This window comes from Balaenoptera musculus, chromosome 8 (genome assembly GCF_009873245.2).
Source record: "Balaenoptera musculus isolate JJ_BM4_2016_0621 chromosome 8, mBalMus1.pri.v3, whole genome shotgun sequence".
Lineage (NCBI taxonomy): Eukaryota > Metazoa > Chordata > Mammalia > Artiodactyla > Balaenopteridae > Balaenoptera > Balaenoptera musculus.
Window position 1 is genome coordinate 75,111,059 of NC_045792.1, and position 19,040 is coordinate 75,130,098.

A 19,040-nucleotide genomic window follows, 5' to 3' on the forward strand; every position below is an offset into this window, starting at 1 on the left:
ACCAGCTTTGCATAATACAAAGCACTCAGTGAAAGGGAGCTAATATTATTTTGTGTAGTATAGGAGCTCAAAAATAGTCACAAATATATGCAGGCTTTATTTTATGATGTTTCCTTTAAAAATGCACCTTACCTCTAATTTTACTAAACTAGTCTTATTTCTAGCCCAGAACAGTCTTGTTCTTTCCTTTCTCAACTGCTGTGCCTAATGTTTCTTGTACCTGGAATCATTGTCTTCCCTTCTGCTTCACATGAAACACTTCCTTCTATGCTACAAAACGCAAGTCAAATTCTACCTCTTTTATGAGCCTTTCCTGATAATTCCAGCTGAAAGTAATCTGTTTCACTTCTAGATTCTTTTAACACTTGTGGTTGGATTGTTAATTTGTCATTTACTATTTACTGCATTTCAGTAGAAGTTAGGTTCCTTTTACGATGCAAATGTTTAAATGACACGGACCAACTGGTTCCATCCCCAGGCTGGGCATATTGCTACTGCAAGGATTGAATTCAGTAGTCTGGGTTCATTGTGCAGGGTCCCTCCTCCACAAAAAGGGCAAGAATACGCAGGCCAATTACATTTCAAGTGGATTTGTGCATCTCAGCTCCAGCTAAACCTTTTTGAATGAGATGACTGTCTCTTTTTTGTTTGTTGGTTTGGTTTTTGTTTGTTTGTTTTATTGGGGTATAGCTGCTTTACAATGTTGTATTAGTTTCTGCTGTACAATGAAGGCTCAGCTGTATGTATACATATATCCCCTCCCTCTTGGACCTCCCTCCCCCCACATCCCACCCATCTAGGTCACCACAGAGCACCGAGTTGAGCTCCCTGCGCTATACAGCAGGTTCCCACTAGCTATCAGTTTTACACATGGTAGTGTATATATGTCAATCCCAATCTCCCAATTCATCCCATCCCCCTTTGCCCCCCCCACCGCATCCACATGTCCATTCTCTACATCTGCGTCTCTATTACTGCCCTGCAAATAGGTTCATCTGTACCATTTTTCTAGATTCCACATATATGCGTTAATATATGATATTTGTTTTTCTCTTTCTGAGTTACTTCACTCTGTATGACAGACAACTACCATATGACCCAACAATCCCACTACTAGGCATATACTCTGAGAAAACCATAATTCAGAACAATGTTCATTGCAGCACTATTTACAATATCCAAGACATGGAAGTAACCTAAATGTCCATCGACAGATGAATGGATAAAGAAGATATGGTACATATATACAATGGAATAATACTCAGCCATAAAAAGGAACGAAATTGGGATGACTGCCTCTTAATGGTATTTTTAATGTACACAGTACTTTCTACAGTACCTTACAGGATAGAGGAATGCAAGGTGATGGAGTGGAAAAAATTATGTACTTTCTTTGATGGTGAGACTTCTTTTCATTAGACTCTGAGCTGCTAAAAAGGAGGGGCTAAGTTTTTGTACCTTTGGTTCCTAACATAACCACGAATACGTGGTTGGTGTTTAGTAAGTGTTTGTTAAGCTCAGCAAAATTTTGGAATCAAACACACCTGGGCTTAATACTTCTGTTGCTTTTAAGTTTACCTCAGGCAAGTTACTTAAACTTTTGAGTCTATTCCTTCATTCATAAACAGGAGATAATAATATTTGCCATAAAGTTGTTACGAGGACTCAATAAAATCATGTTTGCAAGGCACCTAGAACAGCTACTATATACAATTGATATTAAAGAGTTCTTCTTTCTCATTCAAATATTATATGTGTATATATATATACATATATATATATGTGTATATATATATGAATTCATAGAGGAATGAAAGGGATATTCTACCTGTCAGGACTGGCAAGACAAAAAAAATGAGGCAAGCAAGATGCATTTGGGAAATAGTTTATTTTTCCAGCTAATACTTTTTGAACCCATACTATGTGCCATATTATGTCCTAGGGATAAAATAATGAATAAAATGGAATGTGCATCAGCAAGACCCAGTCTAAGAGAGAAGAAATCTTCAAATAGCCAATAGTCTGAGTTAGGATGAAGATACTAGGTATGGCAGTTTTAAACACGGCCCAGAAATATTTGGCAGTCCTCCTATTGAAAGGATGGACTTGTGGCCAATTTGACTAATAATGCACGACAGAAGGGATGCTGTGTGAATCCTGCGGCTAGATCCTCAAAGGCCATGCATCTTCCACCTGGTTCTCTTAGACATCTTGCTCTCAGGACATTGCCCTAACAACACTCCCTTTAGGAATCTGGTCATCATGCTTTGAGAAGGCCAGTTCACAAGGAGAAGCTACTCATCCAAGCCCAGATATGAGACTGACAGAGCATACAGATTATTCCAGTCCTTAACTGTTTGAGTTTTCCTACCTGAGTCCTCAGACATTGTGGGACAGAGATGAGCCATCCCTGCAGTGCTCTGTCTGCTATTTTCCATAGAGTTCATTAGCAAAATTACATAGTGGTCGTTTTACATCACTAAATCTGGAGTGGTTTGTTACACAGCAATAGTAACTGGAGCATTAGGTGATACCTGGGTGAAGGTGCTTAATTCAAAACCTGGCCAAATACTATGAGGTCATTATCACTTAATTATTAAGTGATAATGGTCATTATCACTTAATAATATTTTAAACCCCTCTAGTTGAAATTATTTAAATAGTTTTCTTTCTAAATAAGTATAAAATAACCTGTAAGAACTTGTAGGTCCAAGTGATGAGAAATAATTAATAAATAATAGAAAATTTACCTATTTTTTTCTGATAAAGGAGATTCCTTCCCAATGTGAAGTGCATCCCTGAATCTTTATTATGAAACTAAAATATAGACCATAAAGAGTTATGGTTAACGTAGAGCTATATAACTATTTCTAATGGTTAGAAAATGAAAATTTTCACCAGAGGAGAAAGTGTAGTTGTGTGATGTGCACCCCTGAATTAATAACCAAATCTGTTAGAAAATTAATTGAATTGAAACTTGAGTTATGCTATTCAGAGTCTAAACTTCTTAATATGGTATTCAAGACCATCTAAACTCTGATCAGAGCCTCATCCCACTACTGTCCTCTGTCACCTGAATCCCCAGCCTCTCCAGACTGCCTCTCATTTCCTGAAGACTGTTACACTTTCACACCTCCATGCCTGGCTCAACTCCGCTTACATTATACTGGGGTCACCCAAGTGGGTGGGCTCACCCCAAACCTCACCTACCCCTGATTGCAGCGACAGGCTTGACCCTTGCTTCTGGTTGCTCTTCTCTACATTGTTAATATCTATAGTTAACACTTACTCTGCATTAAGCTAATTTGCATTTGTCTCTTTCCTTCACCAATGGACAATTCTTCAAAAGAAATAGTCGTTCTAATTCATCTTTGTATTCCCATGGTACCAGCTTAGGTTACTTAATAAAGATTTCCTAATAGTTACAAATATATATATATATTTGTGAAACTCCTGAGAGAAGTTTGTGATACAGCAAGAAGCATTCCAAAAACATTATCAGAGTCTCCATCCACTCTTTAATTCCAAAGTTGAAAAAACAAGAACAAAACCAAAATACTGTACTTTGTTGAAATAATAAACTCCCCAGGCGGTGAAAATCACCAATTTGTTTTGGAAAACATTAGCGTCTCTATTGTGAGAACTTCTGTATAATTCCATAAATAATGTCGGTTCCACTTGTAAAATCTGCCTCAATGAAAAATTAATGTATGTTCTGGCAGCCCTCATAAATGTCTCCTCTGCTGGCTCAGCAAAGAAATTAAACCAAACCATAAGATATAAATCATATACTTTCTTGGTACAGAGCCTAGCCTTATTTCTTTACCTTCTATGTCTCTAGCTTATATATTTAAGACTAAATGTTAAAATTTAATTAGCAAAATTAGTGCAATATTTAAGACTGAGTATACGAGATGTTATAAATTATTTTAAAATTCTGAGGAAAAATATTAAATAAACATTATGTCTGTTGCATATCTTTCCTGTGCTTCTTGGATCATACTTTCTTCTTGTTGTTTCATAAAAATGTTCTTATTTACTAAAAAGTAAAAATATCTTTATGTAGTATCATATTATCTGAATAAACTGCAGATTAAAGTTATTCATGAACAAGGAACTAAAAATGTTCCAAAACAAATTGGAACTTTTTATTCATCACACCTATAATTTCCACAAACTGTAAAACCATAGCATATACTAGTTGCTGTTGTCTCTTCTGATTCTGGCTTAGATTTTTTGGGTCTTAAACTTGGCTGTATTTTCTGAAAACTTGAAGCTTTCATCATCTCCTTATGAGTTGCAGCAACACATGTCATTAATGAAGAGAGTTGGGTAACCTCCCTTGCTATTATTCTTAATTCAGCATATGACAGACACCAGCAGCAATTAGGAAGATCTGCCTAAGGCATAGAACATTGAAAATAATATCTGATGACGCAAAGAGGATTGATGTGGAAAAAAAAAAAGAATTGTGTAAAGGAGAAATTTAATGTAAAAAGAGTGTTCACATATTGGAGGAAAAAAGAACAATGTATAATCCAGGTAAACTATAAAGAGTTACTGGAATTTAAGAAAACTTAAATAAAAAGTATCGAGAAGTAAACTTTAGGCTTTGACAAATCTACAACTAAGTGGTAAAGCAGTATTAACAAATGAAAACCACCTCCACACTTTATTCATAAGCCATAAGATGTATGAGCTAGAGAAAACTGCTGATGGTGGAAATAGTCGAAGGTAGTTCAAGTTAAAATGGATATCACGCAAAGGTATTGCTTATTACTCTCCCATTAATGGTGTCTGTTATTATTTTGTGTGTGTGTGTTATAGCACTTCCAAGCTTTTACACTCTATGCCTGACATTTTCACTTTTACTCTATTAAAGTTTTAATAATTTTTACTCTTTTTTTTTAGTTTTAACTTTTATAAAGTCTTTTGGGATAACTTACAGAAATTCATGAGCACAGGGAATTATGATCATTGTATTTTTATAGAGAGGAGATAGTGAGAAGGAAGGAACATTTTAAGAGAGAAGGACAAGGAAGCAGAAAGAATCTAGAAATCATACAAGAGGAGAGAATTCTAGGAGTGTGAATGAGATGAAGAAAGGGAAGTAGTCAGGATAAAAACAGAGTTCTCCATCCCTTCCTTCCTTCCTGTTTTTAAAAAACGTAAGGTTTCTTTTCAGGGCAGGACACATCAAAATACACTGACAGTTGGATAGATGAAAGTCAGAACTCCTTCTTACAGCTCCAAATGAAAGAAGGCTGTCAGGCAGAGCCGCATAAGCACTTTTACCCTGGGACAGAGTAACAGCAAGCTGGAGCTGTAGGGAGCAGCCTCTGTATGGCGAACTTCTGGGTTTAGTTTTGAGTCCCTGTGAACTGGCTAATTTGAAATCTTCTGTGGACCCCCAGGGCATTACGGGGTGGAAGGTTCTCCCTCGTTCTGATTCCTGGCCCCATGGAGATTAGGTTAAGTGCACTGTGGTTCAGAGTATGAAAGCCCAATAAGGGAACTGGTCACGGTGCAGACTTAATTGGTTGCTTCAGAAGGGGAGCTGACCAGACTCTACCCAGGACCTGGAAACCGGGTCAAGACAGCATAAAAACAATCAAACGCCGCTATATTACACTTACCTGGACCAGAAAGGGAAATATACATATATGTGTGTGTGTGTGTATACACACACACACACACAAACACACAAAGAGAGTGAATTAAACTCTAAATATAAAGAAGGCAAAGATGCACAGAGAAAATATTAATAGCAGGGAAGGAAAAAACAGTAGGTTATCTCCTGAACCAGAGATTCGTTATGAGCTTATTTTCTTTCTTAACCTTCAGGGTCATGACAACTGTTTCCTTACACTCTTTCGACCCCGGGCGCTGGTTGTCAAACGGGGCGGCTCAATTTTGTGAACATCATATCTTGGCCCATAATCATCCATTACTCCTAATACATTTTATTAGGATTTAAATTAACAGTTTAGTAATGAGCTGGATCTCCCCCAGAGTTCTATAACAACTGGTAGCTAAACAATTAGAAATGACAATTAATATTTCTACTTTTATTCAGCAATTCCCCAGTATTTAAGGTGAGAAACTTTAAGTAATCCGATGTGTTTGTGAGGAAGAGGAATGGAGACAACTGAATACTTGTGTGTACACATAAGATTTCCTTTTAAAAGACTCAGTTATTATTATTATTTTTAATCTCTGGCAAAGGTTTTCAAATTTTAACGTGCATAAGAAGCTTTGAGGGTGTTTGTTACTGTTGATGCCAGGGCTCTTTGCCCTGAGGGTCACGTCTGTGCAGAGCTCCTTTTTTTTTTTTTTTTTCCATTTTCTTTTATTTAAAAAAAAATTTTTTTAACATCTTTATTGGAGTATAATTGCTTTACAATGGTGTGTTAGTTTCTGCTATATAACAAAGTGAATCAGCTATACATATACATATATCCCCATATCTCCTCCCTCTTGCACCTCTCTCCCACCCTCCCTATCCCACCCTCTAGGTGGACACAAAGCACCGTAGACTCAGTTATTTTTGATTCACCCTTTACTGGGCTCCACTGACCACACGAGAGCTTCCCTTGGATACCAAATAGTCATATCAAACTTAACTTATGCAAAACTAGAAACCTAATTTCCACCCCACACAAAACAAGATAAGGCAAAACAAAACAAGACAACTTCTTCCCAAAGTCTTTTCCATTTCAGTAAACTGCAGCATTTCTTACACAAAAAATCTTAGGCTCCTCCTTGTCTGTTTCTCACACTGCCTACCCAGCCATCAGTGATAAAATTTAAATCATAATTTAAAATAAAAATCGTAGTGAAATATGTCATGGATGATGTTATATTCTAGACTAGATCTGTTGCTCACATAAGTCATCTGCCTTATTACAAAATGAATAAACTGAGGGAAAAGAGTGTGAATCAAAGAGAAGAGGATAACCATTCAAAAGATACCCAGAATCCAATTCCTTTCTCTAATTCCATTGCTAACCCTCTCATCCAAGTCACTCTCACCTGTCATCTGGATTATTACAATAACCATTGAACTGGTTTCCCTGTACGTAATCAATGTCCTCCTGCAGTCTGTTGTCTACCCAGGAATCAGAGTGACAGCTTTAAACTCTAAATCTGATCACGTCACCCCTCTGCTCAAACTTGAGAGAAAAGCAAGTTACAAAGGCTTACAAGGCCCTATGGGATCTGAACTCTCCACTCCCCCCTCAATCGCTCTGACTTTATCTCCTACTCCCCCTTTACTCATCTCTGCCATAGGAGCCTTTTTGATTTTCTGGAACATCTGATTTGTGGCATTCCCCTGCCTCAGTGACTTTGCACTAGTTGTTGCCCTGTCTGCAATGGTCCTTAGGGATCTGCATAGTGCACTACTTCCTTGGGTTTCTGCTCAGTTGTCACTTTACTGGCAAGGCCTTCCATGACCACCTATAACATCTGCCATCTCTCAGCACTTTCTATCACGTTTACCCTTATTTTATTTTTCTGCAGAGCCCATTTATTATCACTTGATATATTGTGGATTAATTTCATTGGATTATTTGTTTAATTTCTGTCTCACTTTGGTGAAATATAAGTTCCATGAAGTTAGGGACTTTGACTTGGAAAGAACAAGGCATGCCTCATTTTATTAATTTATTGCTAGCAGAATAAATTGTACTTAAAGGGAAGATGTTTCTAGAAAAAAGATTCTTTTGATTTTCTATTCAATATATGTAAAAGATAAAGATCCTATTCAATATATGTAAAAGAACAGTTAGTGGCTACATTTGTTATACAAGATTAGTACATTTATTGTGCATCATAAGCAGATTTTGATGCATAAATGTTATTCTGGTACTAAAAGAGCATGTCAGAATCTCAGTCATTATACTTTATTTCAACTGGAATACAGTGCAAACCCTTCCTACTTTCATTTTTTCTTTTTATTTTCAAGCTAATACATGTTTATTTTCATCCTAGCATCTTAATTTGCATGGAACATGATGAAACTTAGATTTGCTGAGAGTCTTTTTTTTTTTCACACACACACACTGTATTTTATTTTTTACAAGAGATAAATAAACTGACACCAAGCATTGTAAATGGATGACCACAACAAAAGCAACAATGATTGCATTTACCAAACACGAAACACACTCATACTATCTCATAATATTGACATTCAGTCCAGTAATCCTCCACTGTAACAGCTCCTTTACTTTGCAGTGAAAATTGATTTGTATATTTTTTGCCTCTGAGTCCTTGTGGGATTTTTTTTTTATTCAAACAGAAAGTCACAAAAATTATAATCATCTTCATCAGTTCACTCAGTCCCATGTAATTAATTTTTTTTTCATCTTGATCTTTTGTTAGCACTTTTATGAGTTCATCAGTTTTCCATTAGAGTTCTGAAAATGCTTATTCATTCAGTTCAGCAGTATAGTCAGTTACCAGAAACCTGTACTTGTCAGAGTCTTTTCCATGAATTCCTTGAAGATGAAACCCTTTTATAGGAACATTTTTGCAAAAGCATCAGAGTACACCCAGAACTGTCTGTAAATGACAAAAGACTTAAAAATGACCATGGTTAAAGATTTGATGGAAGTTCATAATAATGCAATTGACAAGAAAATTTAGTTATTCCTGAGATATACATTTTAAAGTAATAACTACAATTATGACTTATGACATTATACCAGAACATATAAGATTTTTAGAAATTTCAGGTAATGTCTGAAACATTTATATTAGCATATTTCCATACAAATAACCCAAAGAAAGTTTAGTGTTAGTTGGTTTTTTTTCTTTGTTTGTTTTTTTGTACTGCAGGTTCTTATCAGTCATCAATTTTATACACATCAGTGTATACATGTCAATCCCAGTCGCCCAATTCAGCACACCACCATCCCCACCCCACCGCGGTTTTCCCCCCTTGGTGTCCTACGTTTGTTCTCTACATCTGTGTCTCAACCTCTGCCCTGCAAACCGCTCATCTGTACCATTTTTCTAGGTTCCACATATATGCGTTAATATACGATATTTGTTTTCTCTTTCTGACTCCACTCTGTATGACAGTCTCTAGATCCATCCATGTCTCAACAAATGACTCAATTCGTTCCTTTTATGGCTGAGTAATATTCATTGTATATATGTACCACATCTTCTTTATCCATTCCTCTGTCGATGGGCATTTAGATTGCTTCCATGACCTGGGTATTGTAAATAGTGCTGCAATGAACATTGGGGTGCATGTGTCTTTTTGAATTATGGTTTTCTCTGGGTATATGCCCAGTAGTGGGATTGCTGGGTCATACGGTAATTCTATTTTTAGTTTTTAAAGAACCTCCATACTGTTCTCCATAGTGGCTCTATCAATTTATATTCCCACCAGCAGTGCAAGAGGGTTCCCTTTTCTCCACACCCTCTCCAGCATTTGTTGTTTGTAGATTTTCTGATGATGCCCATTCTAACTGGTGTGAGGTGATACCTCATTGTAGTTTTGATTTGTATTTCTCTAATAATTAGTGATGTTGAGCAGCTTTTCATGTGCTTCTTGGCCATCTGTATGTCTTCTTTGGAGAAATGTCTATTTAGGTCTTCTGCCCATTTTTGGATTGGGTTGTTTGTTTTTTTGATATTGAGCTGCATGAGCTGCTTGTATATTTTGGAGATTAATCCTTTGTCAGTTGCTTTGTTTGCAAATATTTTCTCCCATTCTGAGGGTTGTAATTTCGTCTTGTTTATGTTTTCCTTTGCAGTGCAAAAGCTTTGAAGTTTCATTAGGTCCCATTTGTTTATTTTTGTTTTTATTTCAATTTCTCTAGGAGGTGGGTCAAAAAGGATCTTAGTGTGATTTATGTCATAGAGTGTTCTGCCTATGTTTTCCTCTAAGAGTTTGATAGTGTTTGGCCTTACATTTAGATCCTTAATCCATTTTGAATTTATTTTTGTGCATGGTGTCAGGGAGTGTTCTAATTTCATTCTTCTACATATAGCTGTCCAGTTTTCCCAGCACCACTTATTGAAGAGACTGTCTTTTCTCCATTGTATATCTTTGCCTCCTTTGTCATAGATTAGTTAACCATAGGTGCGTGGGTTTATCTCTGGGCTTTCTATCTTGTTCCATTGATCTATGTTTCTGTTTTTGTGCCAGTACCATATTGTCTTGATTACCGTTGCTTTGTAGTATAGTCTGAAGTCAGGGAGTCTGGTTCCTCCAACTCCGTTTTCTTCCCTCAAGACTGCTTTGGCTATTCGGGGTCTTTTGTGTCTCCATATAACTTTTAAGAATTTTTGTGCTAGTTCTGTAAAAAATGCCACTGGTAATTTGATAGAGATTGCATTGACTCTGTAGATTGCTTTGGGTAGTATAGTCATTTTCACAATATTGATTCTTCCAATCCAAGAACATGGTATATCTCTCCATCTGTTGGTATCATCTTTAATTTCTTTCACCAGTGTCTTATAGTTTTCTGCATACAGGTCTTTTGTCTCCCTAGGTAGGTTTATTCCTAGGTATTTTATTCTTTTTGTTGCAGTGGTAAATGGGAGTGTTTCCATAATTTCTCTTTCAGATTTTTCATCATTAGTGTATAGGAATGCAAGAGATTTCTGTGCATTAATTTTCTATCCTGCAACTTTACCAAATTCATTGATTAGCTCTAGTAGTATTCTGGTGGCATTTTTAGGATTCTCTATGTATAGTGTCATGTCATCTGCAAACAGTGACAGTTTTACTTCTTCTTTTCCAATTTGTTTCCTTTTATTTCTTTTTCTTCTCTGATTGCCGTGGCTAGGACTTCCAAAACTATGTTGAATAATAGTGGTGAGAGTGGACATCCTTGTCTCGTTCCTGATCTTAGAGGAAATGCTTTCAGTTTTTCACCATTGAGAATGATGTTTGCTGTGGGTTTGTCTTATATGGCCTTTATTATGTTGAGGTAGTTTCCCTCTATGCCCACTTTCTGGAGAGTTTTTATCATAAATGGGTGTTGAATTTTGTCAAAAGCTTTTTCTGCATCTATTGAGCTGATCACATGGTTTTTATTCTTCAATTTGTTAATATGGTGTATCACATTGATTGATTTGCATATATTGAAGAATCCTTGCATCCCTGGGATAAATCCCACTTGGTCGTGGTTTATGACCTTTTAATGTGTTGTTGGATTCTGTTTGCTAGTATTTTGTTGAGGATTTTTGCATCTATATTCATCTGTGATATTGGTCTGTAATTTTCTTTTTTTGTAGTATCTTTGTCTGGTTTTGGTATCAGGGTGATGGTGGCCTCACAGAATGAGTTTGGGAGTGTTCCTTCCTCTGCAATTTTTTGGAAGAGTTTGAGAAGAATGCATGTTAGCTCTTCTCTAAATGTTTGATAGAATTCACCTGTGAAGCCATCTGGTCCTGGACTTTTGTTTGTTGGAAGATTTTTAATCACAGTTTCAATTTCATTCCTTGTGATTGGTCTGTTCATATTTTCTGTTTCTTCCTGGTTCAGTCTTGGAAGGTTATACCTTTCTAAGAATTTGTCCATTTCTTCCAGGTTGTCCATTTTATTGGCATAGAGTTGCTTGTAGTAGTCTCAGGATGCTTTGTATTTCTGTGGTGTCTGTTGTCACTTCTACTTTTTCATTTCTAATTTTATTGATTTGAGTCCTCTTCCTCTTTTTCTTGATGAGTCTGGCTAATGGCTTATCAATTTTGTTTATCTTCTCAAAGAACCAGCTTTTAGTTTTACTGATCTTTGCTATTGTTTTCTTTGTTTCTATTTCATTTATTTCCTCTCTGATCTTTATGATTTCTTTCCTTCTGCTAACTTTGGGTTTTGTTTGTTCTTCTTTCTCTCGTTCCTTTAGGTGTAAGGTTAGATTGTTTTATTGAGATTTTTCTTGTTTCTTGAGGTAGGATTGTATTGCTATAAACTTCCCTCTTAGAACTTCTTTTGCTGCATCCCATAGGTGTTGGATCATTGTGTTTTCATTGTCATTTGTCTCTAGGTATTTTTTGTTTTCCTCTGATTTCTTTAGTGATCTCTTCGTTATTTAGTAACATATTGTTTAGCCTCCATGTGTTTGTGTTTTTTACATTTTTTTCCCCTGTAATTGATTTCTAATCTCATAGTGTTGTGGTCAGAACAGATGCTTGATATGCTTTCAATTTTCTTAAATTTACTGAGGCTTGATTTGTGACCCAAGATGTGATCTATCCTGGAGAATGTGCCCTGTGCACTTGAGAAGAAAGTGTAATCTGCTGTTTTTGGATGGAATGTCCTATAAATATCAATTAAATCTATCTGGTCTATTGTGTCATTTAAAGCTTCTGTTTCCTTATTTTTTTTCATTTTGGATGATCTGTCCATTGGTGTAAGTGAGGTGTTAAAGTCCCCCACTATTATTGTGTCACTGTCGATGTCCTCTTTTATAGCTGTTAGCAGTTGCCTTATGTATTGAGGTGCTCCTATTTTGGGTGCATATATATTTATAATTGTTATGTCTTCTTCTTGGATTGATCCCTTGATCATTATGTAGTGTCCTTCCTTGTCTCTTGTAACATTCTTTATTTTAAAGTCGATTTTATCTGACATGAGTATTACTAGTCCAGCTTTCTTTTGATTTCCATTTGCATGGAATATCTTTTTCCATCCCCTCACTTTCAGTCTGTATGTGTCCCTAGGTCTGAAGTGGGTCTGTTGTAGACAGCATATATATGGGTCTTGTTTTTGTATCCATTCAGCAAGCCTGTGTCTTTTGGTTGGAGCATTTAATCCATTCATGTTTAAGGTAATTATCGATATGTATGTTCCTATGACCATTTTCTTAATTGTTTTGGTTTGTTTTTGTAGATCCTTTTCTTCTCTTGTGTTTCCCACTTAGAGAAGTTCCTTTAGCATTTGTTGTAGAGCTGGTTTGGTGGTACTGAATTCTCTTAGCTTTTGCTTGTCTGTAAAGCTTTTGATTTCTCCATCGAATATGAATGAGATCCTTGCCGGGTAGAGTAATCTTGGTTGTAGGTTCTTCCCTTTCATCATTTTAAGTATATCATGCCACTCCTTTCTGGCTTGTAGAGTTTCTGCTGAGAAATCAGCTGTTAACCTCTTGGGAGTTCCCTTGTATTTTATTTGTCGTTTTTCCCTTGCTGCTTTCAATAATTTTTCTTTGTCTTTAATTTTTGCCAGTTTGATTACTATGTGTCTCGGCGTGTTTCTCCTTGGGTTTATTCTGTATGCGACTCTCTGTGCTTCCTGGACTTGGGTGGCTATTTCCTTTCCCATGTGAGGAAAGTTTTCGACTATCATCTCTTCAAATATTTTCTGTGGTCCTTTCTCTCTCTCTTCTCCTTCTGGAACCCCTATAATGCGAATGTTGTTGCATTTAATGTTGTCCCAGAGGTCTCTTAGGCTGTCTTCATTTCTTTTCATTCTTTTTTCTTTAGTCTGTTCTGCAGCAGTGAATTCCACCATTCTGTCTTCCAGGTCACTTATCCGTTCTTCTGCCTCAGTTATTCTGCTATTGATTCCTTCTAGTGTAGTTTTCATTTCAGTTATTGTATTGTTCGTATCTGTTTGTTTGTTGTTTAATTCTTCTAGGTCTTTGTTAAACATTTCTTGCATCTTCTCGATCTTTGCCTCCATTCTTTTTCTGAGGTCCTGGATCATCTTCACTATTATTTTTTTTTTTTTTTTTTTTTAATTTATGGCTGTGTTGGGTCTTCGTTTCTGTGCAAGGGCTTTCTCTAGTTGCGGCAAGTGGGGGCCACTCTTCATTGCGGTGCACGGGCCTCTCACTATCGCGGCCTCTCTTGTTGCAGAGCACAGGCTCCAGACGCGCAGGCTCAGTAGTTGTGGCTCATGGGCCTAGTTGCTCCGTGGCATGTGGGATCTTCCCAGACCAGGGCTCGAACCCGTGTCCCCTGCATTGGCAGGCAGATTCTCAACCACTGCGCCACCAGGGAAGCCCCCATCTTCACTATTATTATTCTGAATTCTTTTTCTGGAAGGTTGCCTATCTCCACTTCATTTAGTTGTTTTTCTGGGGTTTTATCTTTTTCCGTCATCTAGTATATAGCCCTCTGCCTTTTCATCTTGTCTATCTTTCTGTGAATGTGGTTTTTGTTCCACAGGCTGCAGGATTGTAGTTCTTCTTGCTTCTGCTGTTTGTCCTCTGGTGGATGAGGCTATCTAAGAGGCTTGATGGGAGGGACTGGTGGTGGGTAGAGGTGACTTTTGCTCTGGTGGGCAGAGCTCAGTAAAACTTTAATCCACTTGACTGTTGATGGGTGGGGCTGGGTTCCCTCCCTGTTGGTTGTTTGGCCTGAGGCAACCCAATACTGGAGCCTACCTGGGCTCTTTGGTGGGGCTAATGGCGGACTCTGGAAGGGCTTTTGCCAAGGAGTACTTCCCAGAACTTCTGCTGCCAGTGTCCTTGTCCCCATGGTGAAACAGAGCCCCCCCCCCGCCTCTACAGGAGACCTTCCAACACTAGCAGGTAGGTCTGGTTCAGTCTCCCCCAGGGTCACTGCTCCTTCCCCTGGGTCCCAATGCACACACTACTTTTTGTATGCCCTCCAAGAGTGGAGTCTCTGTTTCCCCCAGTCCTATCGAAGTCCTGCAATCAATTCCCATTAGGCTTCAAAGTCTGATTCTCTAGGAATTCCTCCTCCCATTGCCAGACCCCCAGGTTAGGAAGCCTTACGTGGGGCTCAGAACCTTCACTCCAGTGGGTGGACTTCTGTGGTATGTGTTCACCAGTCTGTGAGTCACCCACCCACCAGTTATGGGATTTGATTTTACTGTGATTGCACCCCTCCTACCATCTCATTGTGGCTTTTCCTTTGTCTTTGGATGTGGGGTATCTTTTTTGGTGAGTTCCAGTGTCTTCCTGTTGATGATTGTCCAGCAGCTAGTTGTGATTCTGGTGTTCTCGCAAGAGGGAGTGAGAGCACGTCCTCCTACTCCGCCATCTTGGTTCCTCCTCTCCACCGTGTTGCTGAGAGTCTTAAGGATTATGGAGTGTTTAAATCAGCACCAATGCTTCTTTTCACCTATTTCTCCTGTGTTGGTTAATTTTATGTGTCATTTTGACCGGGCCACAGGGTTCCTAGATATTTGGTAAAACATTATTCTGTGTGTCTCTGTGAGAATGTTTTTGGATGAGATTAACATTTAAATTGGTAGACTGAGTAAAGCAGATTGACCTCCCTAATGTGAGTGGGCCTCATCCAATGAGTTGAAGACTTTACTAGAATAAAAAGGCTGAATCTCCCCAGAGTAAGAGAGAATTCCTCCTACCTGACTGACTTTGAACTGGAACATTACCCTTTTCCTGCCTTCAGATTCAAACTGAAACCTTGGCTCTTCCTGGTTCTTGAACCTGCTGGCGTCCAGAGTGGAACTACATCATCAGATCTGGGACTCCAGGTTGACAGCTCACCCTGCAGATCTTGGGACTTGTCGGCATGCATAATCACATGAGCCAATTCTGTAAAATAAATATCTATCAGTCTCTGGGCTATTCAGTCTGCTCAGGCTACAGGAGCCAATTAGGAAGATGCCTTCCTTGACTCTCGTCTGTCCTCTCCTGCAGCTAAAGCCAAAAGAAAAGAGGTAATTTCATGTAGAGCTTGAAACCTTCTCTTGACTTTTCCTGCTCAGAAGCTTTTTCTCAGTGTCTTCTGCTGTGTTCTTAGTGTGAGTTCTTTTTCCCACTGCTGTAAGGGATTTGACGTAATTCTATGTGATGTGGAACCCTCAGCACCAGGGGCAGCTCATCCAGTTGAGTTAGGGTACCTGACAGAAACAGTCTTCTCTTTTCAGAAATGATTCAACTTTTTTGTCAGAGCATTTTATTATTACATTTAAACATTTTAACATACATTTATTTAATGTGTAGACTCTTCCCCCTCCTTAAAAGAAGGAAAATAGAAAGCAAGGATGGAAGGAAGGAAGGAAAGAAGGAATGAAGAAAGGAAAAAAGGAAGAGCGGAAGGAGGGAAATGAACACAGACTTTCAAATCAGTCAAACTCAGACATGAATCTGACTCTTAACCTGTGCAGTTTAATAGTTCATTTTTCCTATTAACCTATGATCTGGTCCTGCAACTTCATCTTTATATAAAAATTACACAGAGGTTCAGAATGACTCTCCATGGAGAGTCACTAATTCCAATTAGACTCCTGACCTCTGGGAGTAGACCATTTATTTGTAACTTAGTTACAATTCCAGATATTTTTAGGTCTTGATTTAAGCTTCACTAAATTGAAGATTTCATAAACTAGGAAAAAAGCCTTGGTATTATGACTTCATTTTATACTTTAATCCACTTGTAACACTGTATTATAACTTGGCATTTTGATATTTTCATGTTTTGATTTTTTTAATCTACATGCAAACAGATTGTATTAACATTTAAATAGGATGACTTACATAGAAATACATGGTATTTGAAATGCTTTTCATAGGATCAGAATATGTATTTTAAAAAACCAATCTCTATAAAGATAAGGACAAAGTATCAGGCAATAACCAATATGTCTTTGTAAATCATCAGTAGTATTTTGTAATTAATTGCCCATTCATAATTTGAAATTGCCTCTTAAATAAAAGGAGTAACAAATCAAAAAATAATTACACAGAGGAAGTGGAGAATGAATGATTAAATAACGAATGAAAAAAACATGGATATCTAAAAGGGTATAAAATGGAATGTCATAAAGTGGGGAGGAGAGAAAGATTCAGAGAAAGGACACATAAAATTCTCTGATCTTCTGTATTTTTAATGATGAGAATTTCCTTATCCCAGGGGATTATTATAATGAGTAAATAAGATGATTTAGGCCATCAATTAATAATAAAATACCTAACCTTAATTTCGCACTTGTATGTTAGACAGTAAACTAAATATTTTACATGTATTATTTTATATAATGCTCTAGACATGCCTATGAGAGGGGCTATTTGTTAACCCCACTTCACAGATGTGGAAACTTATAGTTAGAAAGGTGAAGTAATTTGCCTATAATTTTCAGCAAGTAAGTGAAGAAGCTAGAACTTGACCCAGGTTTTGTCTGTCTCCAAATCTGGACTCTTAGTTATTATTTCAACTGCGGTAACTATTATTAGTACAATTTAATATGTCTATTCCTTGGCAGCTTTGGTGGGAATAATGGCTGGTGAAATCTCTTTGCAAATGGCTCTAGAGTCCAAGTGGCTTTGGCGACAGCAGCAGGATGACAACACTTCCTTCTGCCAAGAGAAGCCCCACCGACCCTGACCCCTTGCTGTACAGTTCTCTCACTTTGAGTTAGATGTGCTACCTTTCTTGGCATATTGCCTGGTCTACTATTTGGTACTAGAAAAGCCCTTTGATGAGATGTTTAAGAGCCATTTCTCTAAATGCTTCGTATAAATCAGCAGTGGCAAAGATTCCATGTTTGTGAACTAAGTTATAGTTTCAGTAATGGAAATTTCAGCAAGCTTTCTCATCCTTCAACAAAATACAGGTGATCCTCAGCTTATGATGGTTCAAATTATGATTTTTCGACTTTAAGATGGTGCCAAAGTGAAATACATTCAGTAGAAACCAGACTTCAAATTTTGAATTTTTGTCTTTTCCCAGGCTAGTGATATGCAGTACGTTACTCTCTCACGATGCCGGGCAGCCACAGCTCCCAGACAGCCATGTGATCACTAGTGTAAGCAACCAATACTTTCACAACCATTCTTTACCCATACAACCATTCTGTTTTTCACTTTCAGCACAGTATTCAATAAATTTCATGAGATATTAAATACTTTATTATAAAATAGGCTTTGTGTTAGATGATTTTGTCCAACTGTAGGCTAATGTAAGTGTTCTGAGCATGTTTAATGTAGGTTAGGTATATTACATGTATTTATGTGTTTATCAGGATGTAACCCCACCATAAGCGGAGGAAGATCTGTAATCCTAAATTTATCATTATCAGGGTTAAAAATAAATGGATAGGGCTTCCCTGGTGGTGCAGTGGTTGAGAATCTGCCTGCCAATGCAGGGGACACGGGTTCGAGCACTGGTCTGGGAAGATACCACATGCCACGGAGCAACTGGGCCCGTGAGCCACAACTACTGAGCCTGCGCGTTTGGAGCCTGTGCTCCGCAACAAGAGAGGCCGTGACAGTGAGAGGCCCGCGCACCGCGATGAAGAGCGGCCCCCACTCGCCGCAACTAGAGAAGGCCCTTGCACAGAAATGAAGACCCAACACAGCCAAAAATAAATAAATAAAATAAATAAATTTTTAAAAAATAAATAAATAAATAAATGGATAACTGAACCATGGTCTACCTGCAATAGAGTCCCAAGAAATGTGACAGTAAAATTTCACCTATAATGTAAATTTTTCTGTCCACAATGATGCAAAATTAATAGCTGGTGCCATCTTTACAGAGGGATTTCCATTTAGTTCCCTTTTGATGGGCATAGTCCTTCCTTCCTGTATTTGTCCCATCACCCAGGGACACCTGAGTTTTCCCTTTCAGATATTCAGTGGTTTTATGGTTCATTTATTTACTCATTCAGTCATTCAACACCCTTGGGTTTGGTGCTGTGCTGAGGACTTGATAGGTAACTAGTTCCTGCTTTCCAGGGACTCACAGTTTAGTAGAGGAGATATATGCATAAGAAAATAATTGTGATACTACATCCTAAATGAGATATAAAAGAAATGGAAAAATTCCCAGATCACTGGACCCAGAGGCACAGCAATATTCTGTCAGGGAGATCAAGAGAACCACAAAGAGGATGATGATTAAGCTGGTCCTGGGAGAATGAATCTGATTTCTTCAAAGGGAGAAAGTTAAAGGTAAAGATCATTCAAGTCAGCATGAGCAAAGACATGGAGGTGTGAGGTGTACAATGTTTGGGATATTGTGACGGACATCACGTCATCTACCGCTGAGAATATATATGCACATCTGTTTTGTTCTTTATAATGAAACCATCTGTTCATTGATGCCCTACCTCAATTTTGATGGATCTTCTCCTCAGCTTAGTT

At 37.8% G+C, this 19,040-nt stretch overlaps 1 protein-coding gene across 2 annotated transcripts in view; it reads left to right on the forward strand.

Moving 5' to 3' along the window:
- The window catches only part of GAS2 (growth arrest specific 2), a 148,228-nt gene that overhangs the window by 3,986 nt on the left and 125,202 nt on the right, over positions 1-19,040 (forward strand). Inside the window, exon 3 of one of the 2 annotated variants that reach the window (XM_036862312.1) lies at positions 15,343-15,613. The exons of the other annotated variant lie outside the window; for it this stretch is intronic. The gene's annotated coding sequence lies outside the window, so the exon portion shown is untranslated. The remainder of the gene's footprint in view (positions 1-15,342; positions 15,614-19,040) is intronic. 2 annotated transcript variants of the gene reach the window in all.